Source organism: Petaurus breviceps, unplaced genomic scaffold (genome assembly GCF_028583685.1).
Source record: "Petaurus breviceps papuanus isolate PSGF00001 unplaced genomic scaffold, PetGlider_PUasm1.0 227, whole genome shotgun sequence".
Classification (NCBI taxonomy): domain Eukaryota; kingdom Metazoa; phylum Chordata; class Mammalia; order Diprotodontia; family Petauridae; genus Petaurus; species Petaurus breviceps.
In genome coordinates this window covers 1,202,406-1,229,354 of record NW_027185896.1, presented here as the reverse complement: position 1 = coordinate 1,229,354, position 26,949 = coordinate 1,202,406, and the positions used below count along the sequence as shown (strand labels likewise).

Here is a 26,949-nt window from a genome sequence, read left to right as displayed (position 1 = left end):
TTTTTTTTTTTTTTCGAGAGAGAGAGAGAGAGAGAGAGAGAGAGAGAATAAGTATGAAATGGATTTGTTGTTGTTCAGTCATGTCCAACTCTTCAGGACCCCATTTGGGGTTTTCTTTGCAAAGATACTGGAGCGGTTTGTCATTTCCTTCTCCAGATCATTTAACAAATAAGGAAACTGAGGTACACAGTGTTAAGTGACTTGTCCAGGGTCACACAGGGAGTATCTGAGGACAGATTTGAACTTAAACAGTTGAATCTTCACAGAAAATCAAGATCAAAATACTGGGTAACTCAGTCATTTAGTAAGTTCTCAATTACTCCACCCCTGGGAGTACAGTCATTTAGTTAATCATAAAGTCTTCTCTCTGTTCAACTGGAGATTAGTTTCCATTCACAAAATAGTACTTTCATTTGGTCAGTCACAAAATAGAAAAGTCAAAAGTTTTCCACCCCTGGATAATAACTGAATTACCGTACTACCCATCACCACCAAGCACCCTCTCAAAGTTGCTGTAGAGAGCACAAAGGCTATCTATCCCTAAGCTACAACAAGGTTATAATATCATTGAAGCATTCAATACCCAAGGAGAGGTCTTTTCTTCATCTTGACCCGAGGCAAATTCTCAGCAATCTATGTTCCTGGGAAGACAAAACTTAACAAAACCACAATAAACATTTCCAATGTTGTCATCAATTCACTCTCTGCCTGCAGAACAGGCTCAAGACCCCTGAAAACATCAGCAAGACCCTCCTTCAGGATTTCTGTAAACATACAAGAAAATCCTCCTTCAGGGTTTCTGAACCAACAGCAAGGTTCCAGAACCTCTGCAACAACAGTGCTGTCCTTAACCAGCAGATAAATCTGGCAAAGTAACATCAAAACAGACAGAACAAATACCAGCACCACAGTAATGCTTCTTCCCAGTTCAGTCCTCAGTTCTCATTTCTCTCTCCAGCAGTAGCAGCAGCCTCCAGATGCTGGCTCCCAGAAATTCTTCTGGCCTCTCTCTCCTTGGGCCTCTCCAGTCAACAAGTCCATCCCACAAGTGGGATTCACTAGTTCTGGTCTTCAACACTCAACCTGAAAACCAAGCCAATACAAGAGGATTTTTAAATCCCATTATCATTACACCTCCCACTCAGACATTCCTTTTTTTTGGTCTTTATTAATTTGCTTACTTTTAGCTTACAAGATTCATTACCACAATTCCTTGAGTTTCAAATTTTCTCTCTCTTCCCCCTACCATGGTGGCATACAATCAAGTATAGTATCTGCAAATACTTTCACATTAGGCATTAGTCAGGTTATAAAGAAGGATTGTCACAGATGGAATGAAGAATGGGAAAGAGGAATCAAAACCAAACAAGAGAACGAAAAAGGGCAGGTAGTTTGCTTCAATCTGGGTTCAATCACAGTTCTTTCTCTGGATGTAAACATCTCTCTCCATCATGAGACTTTTGGGTTTGACTTATGTATCTGGATTGCTAAAAAGAGTCCAGTTTATCAAAATTGGTCATCATACATAAGTTGTGTCTGTAATTGTGTACAAATTCCTCCTGGTTCTACTCTTCTCACTCAGCATCAGTTCGTATAAGACTCTATGGGTAAATATGAAGTCCATCTGCTCCTCATTTCTTATTGCACAATAGTATTCCATAACAAGCATATACCACAACTTGTCCAGCCATTCCCTAATTGATGGGCACCCCCTTAATTTCCAAATCTTTGCTACCACAAAAAGAGCTGCTATAAATATTTTTGTACATATGGGTTTTTTTCCCACTTCTGTTATCTCTTTAGGAGACAACCTTAGAAGTGATATTGCTGAGTCAAGGGCTATGAAATTATTTATAGTCCTTTGTGTATAATTCCAGATTGCTTTACAGAATGGTTGGATCAGTTCACAAATCCTCCAGCAATGCATTAGTGTGCCAATTCATCCACATTCTCTCCAGCATTTGTCATTTTCCTGTTTTGCCATCTTAGCCAATCTGACTGGTAAGATGTGGTACCTCAGAGTTTTTATTTACATTTCTCTAATCAATAGTGATTTAAAGCATTTCTTCATGTACTTAGAGATATCTTTAATTTCTTTCTCTGAAAACTGCCTATTCATATCCTTTGAGCATTTATCATTTGGGGAATGATTTGTATTCTAATTGATTTAGTTCAATTCTCTGTATATTTTAGAAATGAGTCCTTTATCAGAGACATAGTTTATAAAAATTCTTTCCCAATTTCCCACCTCCCTCTTAATCTTGGTTACATTGACTTTGTTTGTACAGAAGCTTTTCAATTTAATGTAATCAAAATTATCCATTTTGCATTTTATAATGCTCTCTAATTCTTGTTTTGTCATAAAGTCTTTCCCTCTCCACAAATCTGACAGGTAAACTATTCCTTGTTTTCCCGAGATTGCTTACACTATCAACTTTTATACCTAGGTCACACTCCCATTTAGACTTGATTTTGGTAATGGTGTTAGGTAATGGTCTATGCCCAATTTTTGCCATAGTATATGACAGTTTTCCCAGCAGTTTTTGTCAAATAGTGAGTTCTTATCCCCAAAACTGGAGTCTTTGGGTTTATCAAACAATAGATTACTATAGTCATTAACTGCTGAATCTCATGTGCCTAATATATTCCATTGATCCACTACTCTATTCCTCAGTACCGAGTAGTTTTAATGACTGCTGTTTTATAATACATATTGAAATCTGGTATAGCTAGTCCACCTTCCCTAGCATTTCTTTTCATTAATTCCCTTGATATTCTGGACCATTTATTCTTCCAAATGAATTTTGTTATGATTTTGTCTAGCTCTATAAAGTAGTTTTTTGGTAAATTAATTGGTATGGCACCAAATATATAATTTAATTTAGGTAAAATTGTCATTTTTATTTTATTAGCTCGACCCAGCCACGAGCAATTGATATTTTTCCAATTAGTTAGATCTGACTTTATTTGTGTGAAAAGTGTTTTGTAGTTGTGATCATATAGGTCCTGGGTTTGTATTGGCAGGTAGATTCCCAAATATTTTATAATGTATACAAGAACTTTAAATGGGATTTCTCTTTCTATCTCTTACTGTTGGATTTCATTGGAAATATATAGAAATGCTGAGGATTTATGTGGGTTTATTTTATATCCTGCAACTTTGCCAAATTATTTATTATCGCAAGGAGTTTTTTACTTGATTCCCTAGGATTCTCTAAGTATATCATCATATCATCTGCAAAGAGTGATAGTTTGGTCTCTTCTTTGCCTAATTTGATTCCTTTGATTTCTTTTTTTTTTCTCTAATTGCTACTGCTAACATTTCTAGTACCAGATTGAATAAGAGGCATGATAGTGGACACCCTTGTTTCACCCCTGATCTTATTGGAAATGCTTCTAGCTTATCCCCATTACATATAATATTTCCTTATGGTTTTAAATAGATGCTATCTATTATTTTAAGGAAGGTTCTGTTTATTCCTATACTTTCTAGTGTTTTTAATAGGAATGGGTATTGTATTTTGTCAAAAGCCTTTTCTGCATCTATTGAGATAATTGTGTGGTTTCTGCAAGTTTTATTGTTGATATGATCAATTATACTGATGATTTTCCTAATATTAAAACATTCTTGAATACCTGGAATAAATCCTACCTAATAAAAATGTATTATTCTTGAGATAAGTTGCTGTAGTCTTTTACCTAGTATTTTATTTAAATTTTTTTCATCTATATTCATGAGGGAGATTGCTCTATAATTTTCTTTCTCTGTTTTATCTCTTCCTGATTTAGGTATCAGTACCATATTTGTGTCATTAAAAGAATTTGGTAGGACTCCTTCTTCACTAATTTTCCCAAATAGTTTGTAGAGTATTTGGATCAATTGTTCTTTAAATGTTTGATAGAATTCACTAGTAAATCTATCTGGCCCTGGAGATTTTTTTCCTAGGGAGTTGACTTATGGCTTGTTCAATTTCTTTTTCTAAGATGGAGTTATTTAAGTAGTTTACTTCCTCTTCAGTTAGTCTGGGCAATTTGTACTTTTGTAAATATTCATCCATTTCCCTAAGATTGTCAAATTTATGTGCATACAATTGGGAAAAATAATTCCTAATTATTGTTAGATTTCCTCTTCATTGGAGGTAGATTCACCCTATTCATTTTTGATACACATAATTTGGTTTTCTTCTTTCTTTTTTATCATATTGAATAAGGGTCTATTCAATTTTCATAAAACCAGCTCTTAGTTTTATTTATTAATTCAATAGTTTTCTTAATTTCAATTTTATTAATCTCTCCTTTGGTTTTCAATATTTCTAATTTAGTATTTAATTAGGGATTTTGAATTGTTTCATTTTCTAGGTTTTTCAATTGCATGCCCAATTCATTGACCTCCCTTTTCTCTAATTTAATTATGTATGCACTCAGGGATATAAAACTTCCCGTAAGAACTGCCTTTAATGCATCCCACAAATTTTGGTATGTTGTCTCATTATTATCATTCTCTCTAATGAAATTACTAATTGTTTCTATAATTTCTTGTTTGACCCACTCATTCTTTAGGATTAAATTGTTTAATTTCCAATTAGTTTTTAGTCTGTCTTTCCATGGCCCTTTATTGCACATAATTTTTATTGCATTATGATCTGAGAAGGATGCATTTCATATTTCTGCCTTACTGCACAGAATTGTGAGGTTTTTATGTCCTAGAACATGGTCAATTTTTGAGTATGTGCCATGAACCACTGAGAAGAAAGTATATTCCTTTTTATCCCCATTCTGTTTTCTCCAGAGATCTATAATACCTACCCTCTCTAAAATTCTGTTCATTGCCTTAATTTCTTTCTTGTTTATTTTGATGTTGGATTTATCAAGTTCAGAGAGGGGGAGATTAAGGTCCCCCACTAGTATAGTTTTGCTATCTATTTCTTCCTCTAATTCCTTTACCTTCTTCTCTAGGAATTTGGATCCTATAGCACTTGGTACATATATATTAAGTAATGATATTGTTTCATTCTCGATGGTGTCTTTTAACAAGATAGTTTTCCTACTTATCTCTTTTAATTAAATCAATTTTTGCTTTTTCCTTTATCTGAGATAAAAATTGCTACCCCTCCTTTTTTTTTACTTTAGCTGAGGCGTGATATATTTTACTCCAGCCTTTTACCTTTACCATGTGTGTATCCCTCTCTTTCAGATGTGTTTCTTGTAAACAGCGTATTGTAGGATTATGATTTCTAATTCTTTCTGCTATCCATCTCCATTTTATGGGAGAGTTCATTCCATTCACATTTACAGATATGATTATTATCTGTTTCTTTCCCTCCATCCTATTCCCTCCCTGTTAATACTCATATTTTCCCCCCTTCTCCCTTCCCCTTCTTACTAGTTTTCCTTTTGACCTCCGCCTCCCTCAGTATTCCCTTATCAGCTCTCCTCCCTTTTCTTCCCCTTCACCTTTACTTCTTCCCTCCCTGCAAACCACCCCCCCTCATAGTCCTTTCCCCCTCCTACTGCCTGTAGGATATTTTTATACTTAATTAAGTATGATATTTCTTCTTTACACCAAGAGTAACAGGAATAAATCTCATGTGGAGCTCCTCGCCCTCCCCTCTTTCCCTCTAATATGATAGGTTTTGTGTCTCTTCCTCATAGAGTCCTACACGGTTGTTATTCCCTCCTTGCACCAGAACCATTGAGGGAAAAGCTCATAAAATACTCATCTCCCTCCCTTCTTTTCCTCTGCTATATTGTTTTCATGCCTCTTTGTGTGGCATAATTTACCCTTTTCCACCTTATTCATTCCTCTTCTTCCATTGCAGTCCCTTTGTAGCCCTTAATAAGATTTTTTTTAATCGTCATTTTGTGTATTTTATACTCATACCCTCTACTTGGCTATAAACAGTTTGCTCTTATTAAATAACAGGGATGTGTGTGTGTGTGTGTGTGTATGTGTGTGCTTTCCTTGTTTACCTTTCTATGTTACTCTTGCACCTCGTAATTGGAGGTTGAATTATCCATTGAGCTCTGGCTTTTTTATCAGGAAGGTCTGGAAATTTATTATGTCATTGAATGACCATTTCTTTGCCTGGAAGAATATGCTCAGTCTAGCTGGGTAGGTGATCCTTGGTTGTAAACCGAGCTCTTTTGCCTTCTGGAAAATTGTACTCCACTGCCTCTGTACTTTCAGTGTAGAGGCTGCCAAATCCTGTGCAATCCTTACTGTGGTTCCTTGATATTTGAATTGTTTCTTTCTGGACACTTAAAGTATTTTCTTTTTACCTGTTAGTTCTTGAGTTTGGCCACAACATGTCAAGGACTTTTCAGTTTGGGATCTCTTTCAGGAGGTGTCTGGTGGATTCTCTTGATTTCTATTTTACCCTCAGGGTCTTGTATCTCAGAGCAATTTTCCTTAATGAGCTCTTGGAGAATGTTTCCCAGGCTCATTTTTTTCATCATGATTTTCTGGTAGGCCTATGATTCTCTGATTATCTCTCCTGGATCTGTTTTCCAGGTCAGTTATTTTTACATTGAGATATTTTACCTCTTTTTCTAATTTTTCATTCTTGTTGTTTTGTTTAACTAATTCTTGGTTCCTCATAGAGTTATTTGTTTCAATTTGGTTGATTCTGTTTTTAGCAAATCATTTTCCTTGGTTAGTTTTTGGAGCTCCTTTTCCATATCATACACTTTTCTTTTTAAGGAGCTGTTTCCTTTTTTATAATGTTTTTCTAATTCCGCAATTTTGATTTTAAAAGAATTATTCATTTTGTCTTCTATCTCTCTCATTTGGTTTTCAAAGTTCCTTTTGAGCTCATCTAGGAGATCTTTCTGTGCTTGGGACCAGTTCCCTGTTGATGTTTCAGCTGTGGGTGTGGAGTCCACACTGTCTCCCTCTGAGATTGGTTCCTCCCTCTGAGGATAGTAGGACTCCAGAGTCTTTGCAGTCTGCTTTCTACCCATTTTGAGGCAGGGCCTTAGACATGCCCTTCCTCTAGGGTTCCCAAGCCTTTACTGTAGAGGGTTTTGCCCTGGGGCAAGAGTTACTATGTTTTCAGGATCAGAGGGGGGGTTGGAGCAGGCAGGGTTCACTGTGCTATCATGGTCCTTGGAGGTCCTGATAGGGGCTTTTTTTTTTTTATTTATGGGCTATGGAGTGGTAGTCCCAGGAGTATTTCCTGTCCCAGACAGGGGCCCTGCATTTGGTTCTTACCTTGTTCTTTCCAGTCCCAGCCTTTTGGTGATAGGCCTGGTAGTGGCCCTTGTGGTTGGTGGGACAACTTGCCCCCCAGTTGATCAGGCCTCTTTCCAGCCTGCCTCTGTGCTGCCAGCTGCTGCACTCCCTCCCCCCCCCCAAGCCCCTCCCCTGCCTCTGTGGGGCTGCTGCCTTCTGGTCCGCCTCTGCACCACCGCTGCCCTCTGGGCCTGCCTCTCTCAGACATTCCTTACAACAGAAAAACTTTTTAAAAGAAAAAGACCAAGAATAGAAAAAAATTTCCATCAAAGCAATCAATACACCAAAAAAAAAAAAAAATGCATGTATATGCAATGCTACACAGTCATGGCCCCAGATCTCAAAAGAGTGGAGAAAAGAATCTTTTAACATCTCTTCTTTGTGTCTAAGTTTGTTCTTTATAATTTGCAGTATTACTTTTCAACTGATTTTTTGTTGCTGTTCTTTGTATTTCCCATATAGTCCTTTGTATATAGTTTTTAGTTTTGGGGGAATTTTTTGTTAGGGTTTTATTTTCCTTTGTTTTCTTAGAGGTCTGATCTCATCTACTACATCTAAGCCTACCCAAGACACAGACTCAAAAAATGTTATTTCTGGGATCAAACTTCAAATTCTCTGATCCTTTCATTGAGACTTAAAGGAAGTCAGGGAGGTCAGTAGTTGGAGTGGAAGAGGAAAAGTGCTCCAGGCATGAGAGGAGTCCAGAGAGAATATACAGAGCTTAGAGAAGGAATGTCTTGTCTGTGGAAAATCAGGGGGCCAGTGTCACTGGATATAAGTATACCTGTCAGTAAGGTATAAAGGACTGGTAAAGCAGGAGAGGGGTAGGTTATGAAGGAGATTGAAATCCAAATATAGCATTCTGGTTTTAATCTTGGAGGCAGAGAGATTTGGGCAAAAAGGTAGGTGTGAGAGACATTAGCATAGACTAGAGAAGGAAATGAAATCCGTGGGAACTGATGAGATCACCAAATCAAGAAGTATAGAGTGAGAAGAGAAGAAGGCCCATGGTAAATGAACATGATGGAATATCATTAGACTCTAAGAAGTCCTGAATAAGAAGACAATAGAGAAGCATACAAGGATTTACGTGAAAGATGACAAATTAAGAACCAGGAAAAAGTGCATAATTTCTATAACATACATGGAAAGAAGATTAATCACAAGACTGGACCTGAATGTTTTGTATGTAATTATGCTGTCCAAACACTCCTTAAAATAGATATAATAACATACCTCTCTTCTTTCTTTGAAGAGGTAGGAGAATATAGGTGTAGAACATATACTGTCATACTTCATCAGTTTTTTGGCTGGTTTTACTTAACTGCTTTTTTCGTTTCTCTTTCACATTCATTCTTTGTTATGAAGGATGATTCTCTATACTGTGAAAAAAGAAGGGATATATTAGAAAATGAAGACTACATTTAAAAAAGAACAGTCAACATTAAAAACATGATAACTTTGCCTAGAAAACCTTTAACTTACCTTAAATGTGTTTATTTTGTGACCATTCTTAATTTGTTACATAGTATATTTATGAATTTCAAACTGCATAATCCTATATTCATAAGACATGATACATGATAAAAAAAAACATCAAAGGGCTACAATTTCATCAGTGTAGAAGTGACCTTGTGTTTATTCAAATTAATATATTTAAACATGCCTAAACCTGTCTTACATTCCTTTAGAACTAAGTTTTCTCAATCAATAAACAAGAAATTTACTAAGCTTCTACTATAGGCCAGACATTGTATTAAATCCACTCAGTCTATAAAGAACAGGAGCAGAAGTTGTAATTGTAATAGCCACATAAAGGTAACTGATTCATGTTTGATGGACCTATTCAGGGATGATTTAATGATTTTAGCACTGGCCTATGAAGAATATCGACCTTGGCATAGCCAACAGCCCCTTCCTATAAAAGTTATTTCTAAAAGAGAAGGAAATATTGAAACTGACCATATGGAACTAGAGGCCTGTCCTCTCCCTTTGAGTGCTTAAACTGAGTTGTATGAATGCAGATGGTGTCTCCCACTGAATTTTACTAAAGGGCTGCATAGTAACTACAGAATTTTACAAACCTAGAAAGAATATATTTTTTCTATACATTCTACAGAAAGTTCACATTTGTGAACATTTATTTTCTACCCCTTTCTCCCATTTCCATGTTCTCTTCCTCCATTTGGAAGTAAAAGAATTTAAATTGTTTTCCTGAATAGCCCCATCTTGTTTTGGGCACCTTTTTCTTTCTCTACTTAAGGGGCTATCCCTTAACTCACTTCTTAAAGATGCCTATTCACTGAGTGGGCATTACTTCACTCTGAGTACCTGAAAAGGCCTTAGCCTAAAAGGACCATGGTATCCCATTGCATGCTGGATCCTTGTCAGTCGTCCTGATGAATATCAGTTCACTGGATCCAGATGGCTATGGAAGAGAAAGTGAGGTAGCTGACCTTGCACAGCCCTCTCTCACTCAAATCCAAGTCAACTGCAAGTCATGTCATCATTTCCCTGATACCATGGTCCTCTTCCAAAACATAGGACAAACACACAACCTTTGCCTAGCCCTATGGTACCCTCTCTCAATAACAGCTAAAGGCAGTGATAACAAATCATAGGGAGCTTACTGGTTGATAGTTGGCAGGTCCCTTCTTGTCTTGTACATGGAGTTCTTCCCAAAAAGAAAAGAGGGTCCAAGGAATCTATGAATGGGCTGACTCAAAGTACTACCACTAGGAGGGAATATGGCTAAAGGAAGGAATGGGTGGGCCTATTGAGAACCTTACTGAGAAGACTAAAAAAACGGGACTAAATTGGGGCAGCTAGGTGGCAGAGTTTATAGAGCACCAGCCCTAGAATCAGGAGGACCTGAGTTCAAATCCAACCTCAGACACTCAACACAAAAAAAACTAGCTGTGTGACCGTGGGCAAGTCACTTAACCCCAACTGCCTTCCAGAAAGCAAAAAAAAAAAAAATGTGGCTAAATTTAATCAGAAAGGTAGGAGGAGGGCTTCTGTACCTTACAGGGAAGTTGGTAATGTGAGAAAGCAAAAATTAAATGCAAAATATAAAAGATCAGAGAATTTAGCAGCAGCAGACACCAGAAAGGTCAGCCATCTCATTTTATAGTTAAGCAAACTGAGGCCCAAGGAGTTGATGTGACTTTTGCAAGTTCATATAATTAATTAGCAGAAGTGGGATTTAAATATAGCCTTTTAAAACTCTAAATTTCCTGCTTCTTCTCACTAGACTCAAGTGCAGAGAAGATACCATTAGATTTTGTCTTCTCTCTGCTGGTTATTTGCCCCCTTAGATCTACCCTATCTCAGATTCTGAGTCTACTATTTGATATTATCTCTAACTCTAGGCCTGATTTGGGTTTGGTAAAATCATAACCCACAGTTACCATTTGCTATTTTTCCTTTACTCCAGATACTGATTGAAGAAACTGGGGGTTTTAGCATATATAATATATTAAAAAGTCTCTCAATGGAAGATTTAGGGGGCATATTATATCAGTATTAGAGAACTGTGGACAAGGAGTCAAGTTGGATCTGCTTGTCTCCAAAAACCAGAACAAGGAGCAATTGGTGGAAGATTAAGAATTAACATGAGGCACCTTCCCAAGAATTCTGACTTTGTCAAATGGATTCCCTTGGAGAATGATGCTACTCCCACCAGAAGTGCTTCAAGCAGAGGTTATCAGAACACTTGGGAGTGATTGTATAGAGAGTACTGATTGATTCCTGATCAGGTAACATGTTAGTCTAGATGGCCTCTGAAGAACCTTTCAACTCTGAATTTAGGAAGTTTGTGACCACAGCCTAGTAGTGGAATTCCAATTTTTTTATTGTTTCTTTGTCTTCATTGTCTGTGCAACAGGCACATCCAATTAAGGATTACATTTTCCAGAATCACTGGTCACAGAGAGTGATGAAAAAGTTCCTAGGCCATCATTTCCCATGAGATTGAATATCTACAGCACAGTGGGATTGCATCACAAAGGAGTAATTGCTGGAGGAACAAGAAACATGACAGCCCATGCTTTGTGTTTGTGAGCTTGAATTCAAAAAGTGAAACAGGGAAGAATGGCAATGATCACTGTCAGGGAATGGAGAAGTTCATGAGACCCACAAAGCAAGGAAGTGCATGGAGATGTGGGACAAGAAAGTAAGTGGCAGCTACAACCCTGAGCTTAAACAATCCCAACAAGGCTATCTGTATTCAACTTCAAAGCCTACTCCATTCTAGAGACATGAGTACAGAGGAAAAATATTTCAACTGGGAGCAAATGGGGTACTCCTTTGGGAAGGTGTTTGATTGTTTACATGTTACTTTGCTTTTTGTTTCCATCCCTATTAAAAGTGTTACTTATTCAGATATTCCTTTTGTCTTGGTCTTGTCAGTATAATGGGCAATTGAGTATTTCAACATGAATGACTTGAGAAATCCTCTCTAAGTAAGAAGCATCAAATGTGTGCCATTTTGATCCAAAGTCCCACTCAGATTTAATCACAATCCATTTGAATCCACAGAGAAGTGGAACATGAGTTACATTTGCTTTTACTATGTTTAACTCCAGGTTCTGGCTTGACTCAAATTAACTTAGCCATATAAGCTCAAAAGGAAGACTAACATATCAGAGATGAGATTTAACCCAAACCATGCTGACTTCAAGAGTAATGCCTTATCTATATCCAGTACATGAGGCTAGGCAAGGTTCTTCATTAATAAGAGGAATTCCATATTCCAGATCAACTTCTTGATCATTTTTAACACTTTGGGCTGACTTTTGCTGGAGAGAATTATGTCACCATTATTTTTGCCTCATAGTATGACTGATGAAAAGCAAATACAAAGAGTAAGGGAAATGTCAACTATCACATTTTCTTCTTGCTTACTTACATTCACATTATCTTCAACTCACACTTTATTTGCAGGGATCTTAAAACCATTTATCTATTTTCTGATAGTTTGATTACTTGAAGCTAGATGACAGGGTCTACACAGAAACTTTAAAAAATTCCTTATTTATTTGTTTTAAACTTTAAAAAAAATGAGCTCCAAATTCTCTTTCTCCTTCCCTCCCTTCCCCCACCCATTGAGAAGGCAAGCAATATGATATTCATTGTATATGGGAAGTCATGCAAAACATATTTCCCTATTAACCATTTCTATATCAACTTAAACAGACATATATGTAAACTTCAATAAGCTATAATATGGCAAAAATTGAACGACTGAACAAAGCTGCCACCATCAACCCTGCCCACTCCCATCCCTCCATAAACATATTGTAGAACTTTCACTTTTCCCTTATGACACATTACACAACAAGTGTGATCTTCTGATATACATATTGAGTAAGACTATCAATCTATATTATAGAGACTAATCTATATATCAAATATTAGATAAAACAAAGACAAATGTATGTTCTAGTAATTTCTTCCCTCACTCACACTGGTTTGCTTGGGCACAGCTCACATTAAAGACCATTGACTTATGGTATTAGAGAATTGCTGTGGCACTGAGAGGTTAAAGGCTTTCCCATAGTATAAATCAATAAGTGTCAGAGGGAAGATCTGAACCTGGGTCTTACTAACTTAAAAGTTGGTCTTCTAACCACCGAGGCATATTAATATTTTTTCAAGCAATTAATATTTCAATACTTCAAAGATCAATTATTTTATTGAGGATGCAAACTATCCTTCCCAACTTAGCAGTTGGATTTTTGATTTATTATGGCTAAAATAACTCACTACCTAGTAGAAAACCTTGTGCAATGATGTTCTCTGAAGTAAGTTGGGTTGGTTATCACATATAGTGCACTACCTGAACACATATAATTCATTGTCATGCTTATTCTTAAAGTCTGTCCAACTTAGTACAAACTACCAGTTTATACTTATCTGTACTCCCAACATAAAGTGATTAGTCAGTTAACCAACAAATGTTTGTGGGTTAGGCTACTATGTACCTATTATAGTCCAGAAACTCAATGATAATGACAATACAAATAGGTCTAGGAAAAATTGAGATCTGCTATCGAGATTATGTTCCTTCTCACCAGGCCGAGACACAAACCTAGAAGAATATATGAAATGTCTTCTTACCCCCAAATGGTAGAACTTGCCATTACTGACTAATGAATATGCTTCAGACAAACTAAACAGAAATGTTTGGGGTATGAGGGTAAGACTTCCCAGGGGTAAGAAGTCATAAACAATTCAGGAAAATATTAAAGATGAATCAGTAGAAAAGATTGAAGTGTAAGAAGCCAACTAGAAGAAGACAGTGGGAGGGAGAGAAAATAAATTCTTGTAAATCTAAATATTTTAAAGGAAAAAAATGCAACCTTGTCTTTGTTGGATGTAGTGTAAAAGAAATTGTCTACGCTTCAATGATGATAAGAAAGGTTATATTGCACACCCTAGTGACCAAGACTTGCGGCAGCAAAACCCAGCTGTTTCTGAATCCTAAGAAGGACCAATAGGGCAAATGGAACCAGGGGGTGTAAAGGAAGAGAACTAGAAATAACTGTGTATATTCATATGGTGAGGAGCCACCTAGAAAATCCCCTTTATACCTGTCTCAGTAGCTATAGCTTACACATAATAGAACTTCCTATAGACTGCTGACCACTAACATTTGCTTTGATGTCTAGCCAAGTAAAGCTCTACAATTATCCCTGAGGGGTATCCCTTGGGGGCTAAGATGGAGAGGATTAATTTACCATATCCACATGTTTGTTAACAGCAATTTAAGGGAAGAAATTTTACTTTTTTTTTTTAAGCAATCAGGGTTAAGTAACTTGCTCAAGGTTACACAGCCAGGTGTTTCTGGGTGGGTAATAAGTGTCTGAGCCCAGATTCGATCCCCAGGTCATCCCGACACTGGCGCCGGTGCTCTTACTCACTGTGCTACCTGGCCACCCGAAATTTTACTTTCTAAACCCAAAGAAGAGCAAATAGCCCAGTTGAGTTCCCACTATCTGACTTTCTTTATATCTCTCTATATTTAGCATTACTAAATCTGGGCCCAAAAAGTTATTGCCACCAATCTTAAAATGACTGAGAAACAATTCTCAGGGGACTTTTTTTCCCTGAAGTTAAGAGCTGGGGGGGGGCGGGGGTAAGATGTCAATTAAGAACTAGGCTTTGACTTGGTTTCTTGTGAATGGAAAGGGAGTTCATAAGGGTGTCACTAATCAAGTTTATTAGGTTCTCAGTCAACTTGATGAGGCTAAAGGCCTTTATTTTGTCATACTTGATAGATGCCTTCCTAAAGAGAATGTGGACTTTCTGACTAGGTCTCTGCTAAAAGAAAATAGAACTCCTGATGACAAGGGTTGCCTCTGATATAATTTTCTGGGTGGTTCTCAGGATAGACTCCTATCAGAAGAACATACCCTCTCCTAGTTAGATTACCACGAAGAGGGATGCTCCTCTGACAAGAGTTCATTCTCATGAATCCTGGCCATCTTCTAAGTATTTCTAATCACTGGTGACCACAAAGGGAGGAGTAAACAAGGCCATACTCTCCATGTGGCAGTGCACTTAAGACACCACTAAATAAAGGTTCACATTCTGAAATTTCATCAAATTGACATTAGACATCATAAAACTGATCATGGACTCTCCTGCTCAATTCTACCTTTCACTCATGGGAAGCCAAATCAAAACTCCAGTTCTTAATTGACATTGCTTTACCTTAAAGGGAAAAAAATGATAGTTTTTAATTCTAAGCAATCACTTCCATCCCTGATCAATGCACACACACACACACACACAAACAAAAGCATGCACGCACACACACTACTCGATTAATTCGTTGTTGTTGTTACAGGAAATCAAATTTTGGTGCGTAGTAATACATATCCCCATTAATAGATAGGTCTTAGGAAGGCTCCCAGAAGTGTCTTATGCTTAAAAATCTACATTAGGGTAAAATAAGTTGCAAAATGTCATTAGGCTTTCCCAAAATTAAAAGTTTTTAGACTTTCTCAAAATTAAGTATTTTGTGAGAACTCTGACCTCCCATATTTAATAAATCTGCATATTATATTCAAACCCCAATACATAATTATATAAATTTTTTAAAATCCCACCTACTATGTTTCTTATAAGGACTCATATCAAGCCAAAAAAATCAACAAAGAAAAATTAAAGAAAATAAACAATAATAGCAAAATAATAAAGGAAAATAGGACTCTTTTGCCATTTGCTGAAAGCATTTCCATTTTGTCTTGCCAAAAATATCTGTTACAACAAATGGTTAAGAAACTCTGTATTAAAGAATTGCATATGATACCAGAAGGTTATGGCTTACTCAAGGTCATTATATATGTGTGTATGTGTGTGTATGTGTGTGTGCGTGTGTGTGTGTGTGCATGTGTGTGCATGTGTGTGTGTATCATAGGATCCAGTTTAAGCTAACTCTTATCGACTCCACTTCATGGTATGAGTTAGATTGTCAAGTGACTTTTCCAGGTAATTGAGAGGGATGGTTTCTCTGACATGAGAGAGAAGTCTCATGATAGCTAATTATATTACTTGCAGACCCAGTAATGAGATCAGGATCTCTGTCTTCTCAAGTGGAGAAGTAAATGGAAATATAATCATCGTTTCCATATGAAGGTATACTTCATATAGTTACAGATAAAGGCTTACTTTCTAATACTGTCAGATTGATTGAGGAACTTATTTAATTAATCAATGATTCCATTATTAATCCCCCTTGCATAATTATAAAACATATGTTTGGTGCCAGATACGGGTTAAGTATTCCCAAGCCTCATGAGATGATAGTGTCAGAAATTTGTTTATTTTGGCCTCACTGCACTATATCCTTTCCATTCTGTACTTATACTCCTGAATTGGAAATGCTACATGGAACCACACACATACTACCCTTTAACATATGCCTAAAAAGGGAAACATTCTTTCCCTTACAAATTCACCACGCGTTTGCCATTTATTCTAACCTTTCTTCCCTTTGGAGAAGAGTTAGACTAACAATAATTTAACTTGAACTCTCTTACACTCTTTAAAAAAAAAACTACACAATATATATTTTTTCTTGAAATAGACATGTCATGCTTTCTGAGCAAAAGTCTAGCAAAAAAAAAGTGCTATTCAGATTTTGCAAGGAAACTATTCACACTATTTTCCACTCAGTTTAAACAAAGATGACTGGAAGGCTCCCAAATGAGCTTTTGTGGGAGCCTTCCTGTCCACTTTTGAGTAGAAAAAAATTCAGTGGAGTTGTAGTTCTCTGAAATAAGGAGACATTAGACTCAGTCTCCAGACCAAACACATTAGAATAAATATAAGCAAACCTTTAGGATACTTAACTGAATTTTTGGAAAGGTCAGCCTCCACTAGAAAAGACATTAAGAATTTGCCTATTGTTTATTTTTTTTTTACAACATTAGACAAAAGTAGTCAACTTAAAATATCAAGGATATCAAAAACTCAATGGGTAGTAGAGTATATCACTAATTCAAACCCTTTAAGCCATCAAAAGCAAACATTAATAAAATGATCAATATAGATAAATATGAGCCCAATTAAAAAACCATTGTTCACAATATTGGTGGTATATTTGGAACACAATGGAGAATAATTTTTAAATATATATATTCCTTAATAGGAAAAGCCTGAGTACCTACCTATATGCTATTGATAGCTTCCCAACCAGCTTTTTACAGTCAGAGCACTAACTGATCAAAATAAATATGAAATTAGAAGAAACTATGAAAACTAGACATCTAATTAATACAACACTAACAAGATTTGTTTTAATAATATATATAGGGAGAGGGGAAGAAATGAATATAGAAATAGCTATTGACATGGGGTTATTACCATTTTTTGCAGAAGTTTAACCAATGTAGCCAACTACCTGAATAAAGACATCAAAAGAACCAGGAGCAGCACTGGTTTAGAATATAAACTCAGATATAAAATCATCTGATCATGGCATCCCCATACTCAATAAATTCTAGCAGTTTTCTATCACCTCTAGGGTCAAACATAAAATCTCCCTTTGTGTTCAAAGTCCTTTATAACCTGTCTCCCCTTCCTTGCTAGTCTTCTTAAACCTCACACCCACCACATATTCTACTATTCAATGACATTGACATCTTTGATGTTCCTTGCTGAAGACACTCTCCATCTTCAGACTTCAGGCATTTTCACTGGCTGTCTCTCAATGGTAGAATTCTCCCACTCATCCTGTTGGCCTCCTGTCATCCTTGGCTTCATTCTAGCCCCAACTTTAATCCCACCTTCTATAAGAATCATTTTGTAATCTGCCTTAATTCTAATCTCTTGACTACCTGCTGTTTATCCTGTATATACCTTTTCTGTACATAGGTGTTTGCATATTATCTCCCCATTGGACTGTGGGCTCCTTGAAAGCAGGGCTTGTCTTTTGTTTTCTATTTCATCTTCAGCACTTAGTACTGTGTTTGGCATATATATATATATATATATATATATATATATATATATATATATAGTTAATAAATGTTTATTGACTGATCTATTGATTACAATGATTGTAGAAGATGAAGATCTCTTTCACGTCTTAAAAGAGTTAGGAATAAAACAAATTTAAAGAATGCTCAATGTGAGACCAAATTAAATGAGGTCATTTTAAGAGCATTGAGGGTTGAAAGTGGTAGGAGGGACAAAGGAAAGATAAAAAAAATTTAAAAAGTCTATAAAGGTTCCCATAATAAACTTTTTTTTCTATCAATGACAATGGAACCATCATAACTGGACACCAAAACATCTGGGATGCTACAAGAAGCAGCAGAAATTTCACTAATGAAAATAAAGATGGGAAGAGCGAATGAATCAGACTAAGGACACACAAAAGATTCATAAATAAGACAGTTTGGGGTTGATTCATGATCCTCAAGAAAACTGAAGGGGTGGAAACTATAGAAATCAAAGGTATCATTATCATTGAAAGGAGGAATTATGATAATTTCTGACACATATACTTATTTTCTCATTTATACAAAATCTTCATAAGAATCATTTATATAATATTAAGAATGACCTTGATAAAAGTCAAGGATTTATTGAACACCTACTTTGTTCCAGGTACTGATGATACAAAGAAAGCCAAAAAAAAAAAAACCTCCTTGTGAGTCAAGGAAGTCAGAGGGAAAAATTGTTTTACAAAAAAAAAAAATTCTATAGCATATCAACTTTAGAGTTGTATAATATACAGAAATGTGCAGAGAAGAACCAACTTTACTTAATGTGTGTTGATTATAAAAAGCAATTTAATTCAATAGAAATAAATACAGCTTTAAAGATATTCTAATAAGGTATAGCCTTGGTGTATTCTAAGATTATTCCCTAAGAAACACAAGATAATTTTGTTGACCCTGTGATAACTAATATCACCTGGGACATAAATCACAAAATTAAGGAATTTGACAGTCAAGAAGGCATCTTGGCAACCAGTTTATCCAATCCATAGCTGAAAAATAATTTCCATAGCAGCACACCCACAAGCAATTATACATTTTTTTCTCAAAGACTTTAAATGAGGGAAAACCCACTAGCTCCTTCCAATACACCTTCTGCAATGTTGTACTGCTCTAAAATTTTAGTGTTCTACTTTCTTCCTGTTTGCCTTTTTGTAATCCATCCATTGCTTTTACCTCTATTCTGTAGAGTTAAAAAGAAAATGTCTAATCCTTCTTCCACATGACAATTCTTGAGTACTCAAAAAGATGAAGATGAGGGCCAACTTTGCTCCTCATCTAAATAATTCCAGTTCCTTCTATCTTTATGTGGTACAGATTTAAGCCTCTTCACTATTCTAGAGAGTAGCAACATTCTAGATCTTTCCAGATTATCAATGCTGATAGCAGTAGGACTAATTCGGGCCCTCACACTGCTACGAATAAAATTTTAATAGCCAAGTGAACAAGAAAGAGGATGGAATGGGGGAAAATGTGAGTCAGGGAGACCAACCAATATTGCAATAGTACATGTATAAGGAGATAAGGTTCCACATCATGGCAGTGACAGTTTCAGAAGAGAGAATGGGGCATGTATGAGAGAAATTGCAAGGTACAACTGATATGACTTAACAACAGAGTGGATATGGGAGGAGTATAACAGAGAGGAATATGGCATATCTTAGTTGTAAACTTTGGTTCCTGGATGGATGACAGGAAGACTTAGAGGAGAAAGTTATGGCGGGGGAAGGATAATAAGTAATTGAACACTTAACAAATAGAGGTTTACTTAGCTTGGACATAGGATATTCAAACAAAAGCACTTACCTTGGCTGATGCAGGTCCCTTTGTCTAGTCAGAAAGGCAGTGTCTGGTGACTCAGGAGTTCTTGGGATACGCAACAAATATCTTCGTCAACATGACAAGCTACCTCCTGGAAGCCAGAAGGCACTATTTGAACTTTGCCCTATCCCTGAAATAATCAAGTCCTAGCTTTGTTGCCTTTTTTTTGGAGGGGCGGGAGTCTGCCTAATAAATGTTGAAGTGGAAAGAAGGGAAACCCTAATAGATGTTTACCTCATAACAGATTTCCTTCCTCGACTGTGATGTACAGAAATGAACATAATACTCCAGAGAGTCTAACCAACAGAACACAGTGGGACTCCCACTTCCTTGTTACTAGAGGTTCTACCTCTGTCAATGAAGCTCAAAATCACATTAGGTTTTGGGCCCATAATAAAATGCTGTTGACTAAAATTAAGACTGCACTTCACTAAAACTTTTCAAAAAAAAAATTTTCACCCTCATCTGGCACTGGTGAAGTTGTTTTGTTTGTTTTTAACCCAAGATTTAGACTGTGTTTGGTTCCATCCAGATATGATTGAGTTGATCTGGGGAACTCTCAATTAGGAAATCTTTCTACCAATGCATTTCAACAACTTCTCTGCAACCTGTCCTTAGTAAGTTGCTTGGGTTGAAATTATTTGCCCAGAGATTGCCCAATTATCATTTTCAAAGGCAAAACTTAAAGAATCTTTTTTACTCTAAGATAAGACCTCAAACCATCTCTGTTTGCTTCTGACTGTTTATATCTATTAAATATAATTTTCAATGATTCATCACAACATTCTTTTTTGTTAAAATCTTTTCTGATCCTGTCTCCGTCATCCAGTGTTTTAGCTACCCATCCCAGTTTTGTAATATCTACAAGTTTGATAAGCACTCAATCTATGTTTTTATTCAAGTAATTAATGAAAAAATTAGACAGCACAAGCCAAAATAAATGGATTCAACTGGAGACTTCCTGCCAAGTTGATAGTGAACAACTAATGACAGAACTTTAAATGAAGCCATCCTACCAGTTCCAAATCTGCTTGATTAGTTGGTTAACCAATAATTTAGTAAATAATTTTATCTTTAGGGAGATAAAATGTAGTTCTTGTTCTCAAGGATCACACAGTCTAATGGGGTAGAAAAATGCCATCAGCTATGTACAAACAAAACTGGTGAATTTGAAATAATCAGCAGAGGAAAGTCCCTAGAATGAAGAGGGATCAGGAAAGATTTACTTTAGAGGGTTTACTTTTGTCTAGGACTTGAAACCAGGAAAACCTGGAGGCAAAGATGGGGAGAGAGGATATTCCAGTCGTACTCATATATCTCATGTCTTTCCGTCTTTACTACCAGAATGATATGAAATATGCTGTCCAATGTTTTACTAAAACCTAGGTAAATTCTCTCTCTGTCTCTGTCTCTCTCCGTCTCTCTCTCCCTCTTTCCCTCTCTCTCTCCCTCTCTCTCTCTCTTTCTATCTCTCATCAAAAACATGCATATATGTGTATATGTATGAAATAGACATGTACACATAAAATACACAAAATAAGCTATCTATCTACTTATCTACCATGTCTCTGATGTTTCTGCTCTACCAGTTAAGTAATCCTGCATAAAAGGAAATATGGTTAATCTGGTGTGACCCGTTCTTGGTGAAATCACTCATTCTGGTTCTTCGTGGTTACCACTCCCTTGTCTAGGTATTCACTTCGCAACTCTTTAATAGTACATACATACAAATTTCTCCAAGAATCATTGCCAAACTGACTTATAATTTGCAGATTCTAATATCTTCCTTTGTAGAAAGGAAGGCCTGCCATATATCTTCCCTTCTACAAAAGCTTCCAAATGATCACTGATAAGAATTCAGTCATGATATCCACAAGTACTTTCCATATGCAAGGATGAAATTCATCAGGGAGAGTGACTTGAGTTCACTCAACCCAGCTAGGTGTTATCTTACTGCCTCCTTACTCAATATTGGAATCAGTGCTTTTGTCACTTTTTTTGGGCCTTTTCTAGCCCAAAAAGACAGCTAGGTGGCTCAATGAATAGAGTGTTGGGTGTGGAGTCAGGAAGAACTGAGTTCAAATCTGGCCTTAGACACTTAGTTCATGGGTAACCCTGGGTAAAGTACTTAATCTCCATTTGCCTTAATACTTTGGAGAATTAAATGGCAAACCACTGCAGCATCTTTGCCAAGAAAATCCCATGGAGAGTATGGCCCATAGAACCATAAAGAGCAGGACATGATTAAATGAGTGGACAAAAAATTCTAGCCCAACATTCGTTCTTTTGGGCAGAAAAAAAGAAACAAAATAAAAATTTTTTAAGTTTTGCCTTCTCGTTGTCATGAGTTATCAAAGACTGAAATAAAGGATTTTTGACCTTACCCTCTACCCCATGCTCCAAAGGAAAAATAAAAACACTTTCATTTTAACTTTCTTATACTTTCTTAAAAGGTTCAGTCTTTCTGAGTTTATCCCTGGGGACTCTATTCTAAAAGCACCATGCCACACTTTGGGGCTCTTTCATTATTAACCATTGCTTCCATTTTCTTTTTTTAATTAAATTTTATGTTTATTTTCACTTTACATCATTCATTTCCACAAGATTTTGAGTTACAATAAATCTCCCCATCTTTCCCCTACCCACCACCCCAAAATAACGATCCCACTGTGTACCCCTCCCCCAATCTGCTCTCTCCTTTGTCCTCGCCCATGCCCCCTCCAACTTTCCAGTAGGGCAAGATGGATCCATACCCCAGTTGCATGTAAAATTAATAATAATAATATTTTGTGAACATTTGATTTTAAAACTTTGAATTCCAGATTCTATCCTTTCCTCCCTCATCACCCACCCTTACTAGGAATATAAACAATTCAATATCGGTTGAACCTGTGTAGCTATGCAAAACATTTCCATAGTGGGTATATTGTGAAAGACTGATTATCCTCCATCCTATCCCACCCACCCCCATTTATTCTATTCTCTACTTTGACCCTGTCCCTTTTCAAAAGTGTGTGCTTCTAACTACATTCTCCCCCCCAAACTGCCCTCCCATATATCATGCCCCTCTCATTTCCTTCCCCCCTACTTCTCCTGTAGGGTGAGATACCCTATTAAGTGTGTATGTCATTCCCTCCCTAAGCCAAATTCAATGAGAGTAAGGTTGACCCATTCCCTTTTGCCTTCCTGTTCTCCCCTTCCATTGTAACAGTTTTCCCTTGCCTCTTCTATATGAGATAATTAACCCCATTCTGTCTCTCCCCATCTCCTCTCATTATACTCCTCTCTCACCTCTTAATTTCATCTTTTAAGTATCATCCCTTCCTATTCCATTGATCCTGCACCCTCTGTCTATGTATACCTGTACACTCATACTCACATATGTATTCATACACCCATATACCCTCCTCTATAGACATATATATGAATGTATACACACATATATTTTATATGTGTGTATATATATGTATATGTATATATTTATATTCCCTTCAACTATCCTCATACTGAGAAAAGTTTCATGAATTTCAATGATCATTTTTCCTTGTAGGAATATAAATAGTTCCATTTTGATAAGTTCTTTATGATTTTTTCCCCTGTTTACCTTCTCATGCTTCTCTTGCTTCTTGTATCTGAATGTCAAATTTTTTATTCAACTATGGTTTTTTCATTAAGAAAGCTTGAAATTCTTCTATTTCATTTAATGACCATATTTTCCCCTGGAAAATGGTACTCAATTTTGCTAGGTAGGTGATTCTTGGTTTTAATCTCCACTCCTTTGACCTCTGGAATATCATATTCCAAGCTCTTTGATCCCTCAAAGTAGAAGCTGCCAGATCCTGTGTTATCCTGATTGTGTTTCCACAATATTCAAATTGTTTCTTCTTTGCTGCTTGTAATATTTTCTCCTTGATCTGAGAACTCCAGAACCTGGTTATAATATTCCTAGGAGTTTTTTTTTTGGGGGGGGGGAATCTTTTTCAAGAGGTGATCAGTGAATTCTTTCAATTTCTATTTTGCCCTCTGGTTCTAAAACATCAGGGCAATTTTCCTTGATAAATTCTTAAAGGATGATTTCTAGGCACTTTTTTTGATCATGGTTTTCAAGTAGTTCAGTAATTTTTAAATTTTCTTTCCTGGATCTATTTTACAGGTTAGTGGTTTTTCCAATGAAATATTTCACATTGCCTTCTATTTTTTCATGTGTTTGGATCTGTTTAACAGCATCTTGATTTCTCATAAAGTCATTAGCTCCCATTTGCTCCAATCTAATTCTGAAGGAATTATTCTCTTTAGTGAGCTTCTGAAATTCTTTTTCCATTTAGAAAATTTGATTTTTTTAAAGGCATTCTTCTCATTGCCTTTTTGAGCCTCTTTTGCCATTTGAGTGTCTATTTTTTAAGGTATGGTTTTCTTCAGTAAGGTTTTTGACTGTCTTTTCATGATTTCCTTGCATCATTCTCATTTCTTTTCTCAATTTTGCCTCCACTTCTCTTATTTGGTTTTCAAAATCCTTTTTAAGCTCCTCTATGGCCTGTAACCAGCTTGTATTTTTCTTGAAAGCTTTTGGTGCATGAGTTCTGACTTTGCTGTCTTCCTCCTGTTCCATGCTTTGATCCTTTTTGGTCCCAAAATGGGAGTGTAAAGTCGGATTGCTGTGCTTGCTTTGCTTCTTTTGCTTGCTCATGTCGCCACTCAATTACTTGACTTTTTAGCTTTTTGCCACAGTAGATCTCTGCTTCCAGAGAGGGGAGTTTTGCCCCAAATCACTGGGGCTTTCTCAGCTGCAGGAACTATTAGTTGGGTGCCCTCTCTGAAGCCTCCAAAGGCTCTGGTACCTGGTCACATACCCCAGAACCTCCACCCAAGACAGTAATCCAAATCCAAGCAGGTTAAAGCAAGAGTGATTACCCCTCAGACTGACTGCTTGTTCCTCCAACAATCTGCAGGCCAGGAGCTCTGAAGCAGCCACGTGGCAGTGGATGCATGGATGCCATATCTCAGCCACTTCTTCCTCTGGTTCTAAAGGCCAGACCACCCTCTCAGTTCCCCTGTTCCCAAAGTCCATACTGACCTTTTACTTTGCCTTTGGCATTTATAGATTGATAATTCTGGAAACCACTACAGCTGCTAGTGATCTACTCTCCCGAAGTCCCTCCAGCCATGACTGGTCTGGCCACCCTGAGGCTAAAACCTCAGCTCAAGTGGGGCTGGGCTTGGCTCCCAGTATGCTATGATGGACCCTTCCTGCCAGACTGCTGGGCTGCCTTCAGTGGAAGACTTGTTTCTCTCCGTCACTTTGTGGGTTCTGTAGCCCTAAAGTTTGTTTAGAGTCATATTTTATAGGTATTTGAGGTGGTTATGGGGGAAGCTTAGGGAGTTTTCCTGCTTCTATGCCACCATCTTGGCTCTGCCCTGCTTCCATTTTCTAAATAGTTTATTTTTAAAATATAAATTGGTTTGTTATTTTCACTAATTTACTCATCAAAATCTTTACCCAACTCTATTTTTCATTTCAACAGATTTTCTTTTACCTCATTGTATCTTTAAAATTTCATTCTTGAGTGTTTTCTGTCACCACTAGGTTGACTTCCTATGATACATTTTTATCCATAGGCTCCTTCCCCCCTTCCTCTGAAGCCCTGGTGTTTGTTTATTCCCAAACAAAGGATATACATCAGACTGTGCTTTGATTTATTCTCCTTCTCTATTCATAGATCATGGGATGGTGTGGAAATTTCTACCCAAGGTTTTCATCATTTCCAATCCCTCAACCAGCTTCTCACTATTACCTGAAATATAATCTGATATTGAGTTCTCCCTTGTTTATAACCCCATTGTTTGTGTTTGTATGGCTAAAAGTGAGTGCAAATAGCAATTGCTTCTGCTCTGGTCAGAAACCCTAAATGTCTTCCCTTCCCAGTCTGATTTGGGGGAAGGGGGAGAGGAGGGATTAGACTAAGCAGGCCATTTTTTGGTCTTATTTCTTACCTAGCCTTAAATTATTGAATGGGTATTGCCTCAGACAAACTGAGACCTGGGAAAGACCCTAGCTTAAAATAAGGCTAAGGTCTCCCTACTGCATCTGGGGTCATCTTTAGTCATCCTGACCCATGTCTTGCCACTGGACTCAGATGACTCTGGACAAGAGAGGGAGGCTGACAAATTTGCACAGTCTTGCCTCACTTAAATCCAATTCACTTGCAAGTCAAGACATCACCCTCCTGATGTCATTGGTCCTCTTCAAGAACAAAGGACAAACAACTTTCTGAAGAATGGAATTATGATAAAGGCAACTAAAAATGTTATTAGTTGTTCTTCAATTGGCATGGAAACAGTTCTTCCAGGTTAATGGGTAACTGAAGTCCTCCATCACTATACCATGGCTCTGATCCAAGGATATGAACTGTTTTCTGAACTTCCTATCTCTTACTTCTTTCTATCCAGATAATCTACAGTATTCTCTTTTATTACTATAACAAATTAATTTCTCTCCATCTATTTCTCATCACCCAGATGCAATTAACCAAGTTTCCCTGAGACAAAATATCACAGTTGCATATCATCCAATGTAAATCATCCAAATAAAAATGCTGACAAACTCACATTAATTTTTACAGATGACATTGTGTGGAATGTATTAAACCTTGATATACTACAGATCTTCCTAAGGAAGATGGAGAGTCATGTAAGAGTTCAGTCTAAGAAGGTCAGTGTAAAGCAGTAGAGATTTGGAGTCAGAGGACCTTGTTTAAAAAGCGCAGCATAGTTGTTTGGTCATTCTATTGAACATCTTCCTAATTTGTAAAATGAGGTGCTTGAATTAAATGAATTCTGTTCCATTTTTGTTCTAAATCTGTGATATTGTGATCCCCATAGGAAAAAGCAAGGGGATAAAAGAATACTTATTTCCAGACCTTGATACACAATTATTTAGACAAATCAAAGAGTTGTCCCATCAATATACATATACATATATACATATACACACATATGTGTGTACATGTATGTATATGTGTATACACATATGACATTGTCAATGAGATGGCTGGATTGAATATAGGTAATCATATGGCACTTTCAATGAACCCAGATTTCTCCATGAACACAATCCCATCTTTTTTGCCATTAATATTATTCCAGTGATACTATATGGTTGTGAATCATTAGCTGTGGGTCACCCAGAGGACAGCAAGAGATTCATAGTGTACACAAAGCATGCATAGCATATTATTAATGAAAGTAGTTATGCACAAAACAGAGGAAAATATATTATTGAAGAGACTTATGTTTGGAAAAGGATATGAAAATGGTTTTGTAGAAAGAGTTGAGGCTAAGTAATAAACATCAAGGGTGCTACAATAGGAATCAAAGTTGAGATTT

At 36.7% G+C, this 26,949-nt stretch overlaps 1 long non-coding RNA gene across 1 annotated transcript in view; it reads right to left on the bottom strand.

Annotated features, from left to right (window-relative positions):
• Window positions 1–12: 12 nt before the first annotated feature.
• LOC138166973 (uncharacterized) overlaps window positions 13–26,949 on the bottom strand; it is a 200,884-nt gene continuing 173,947 nt past the window's right edge. The window contains exons 3-4 of the long non-coding RNA XR_011169789.1: window positions 8,468–8,613; window positions 13–1,083 (exon numbers count right to left, since the gene is read on the bottom strand). This is a non-coding gene — a long non-coding RNA (uncharacterized lncRNA). The remainder of the gene's footprint in view (window positions 1,084–8,467; window positions 8,614–26,949) is intronic.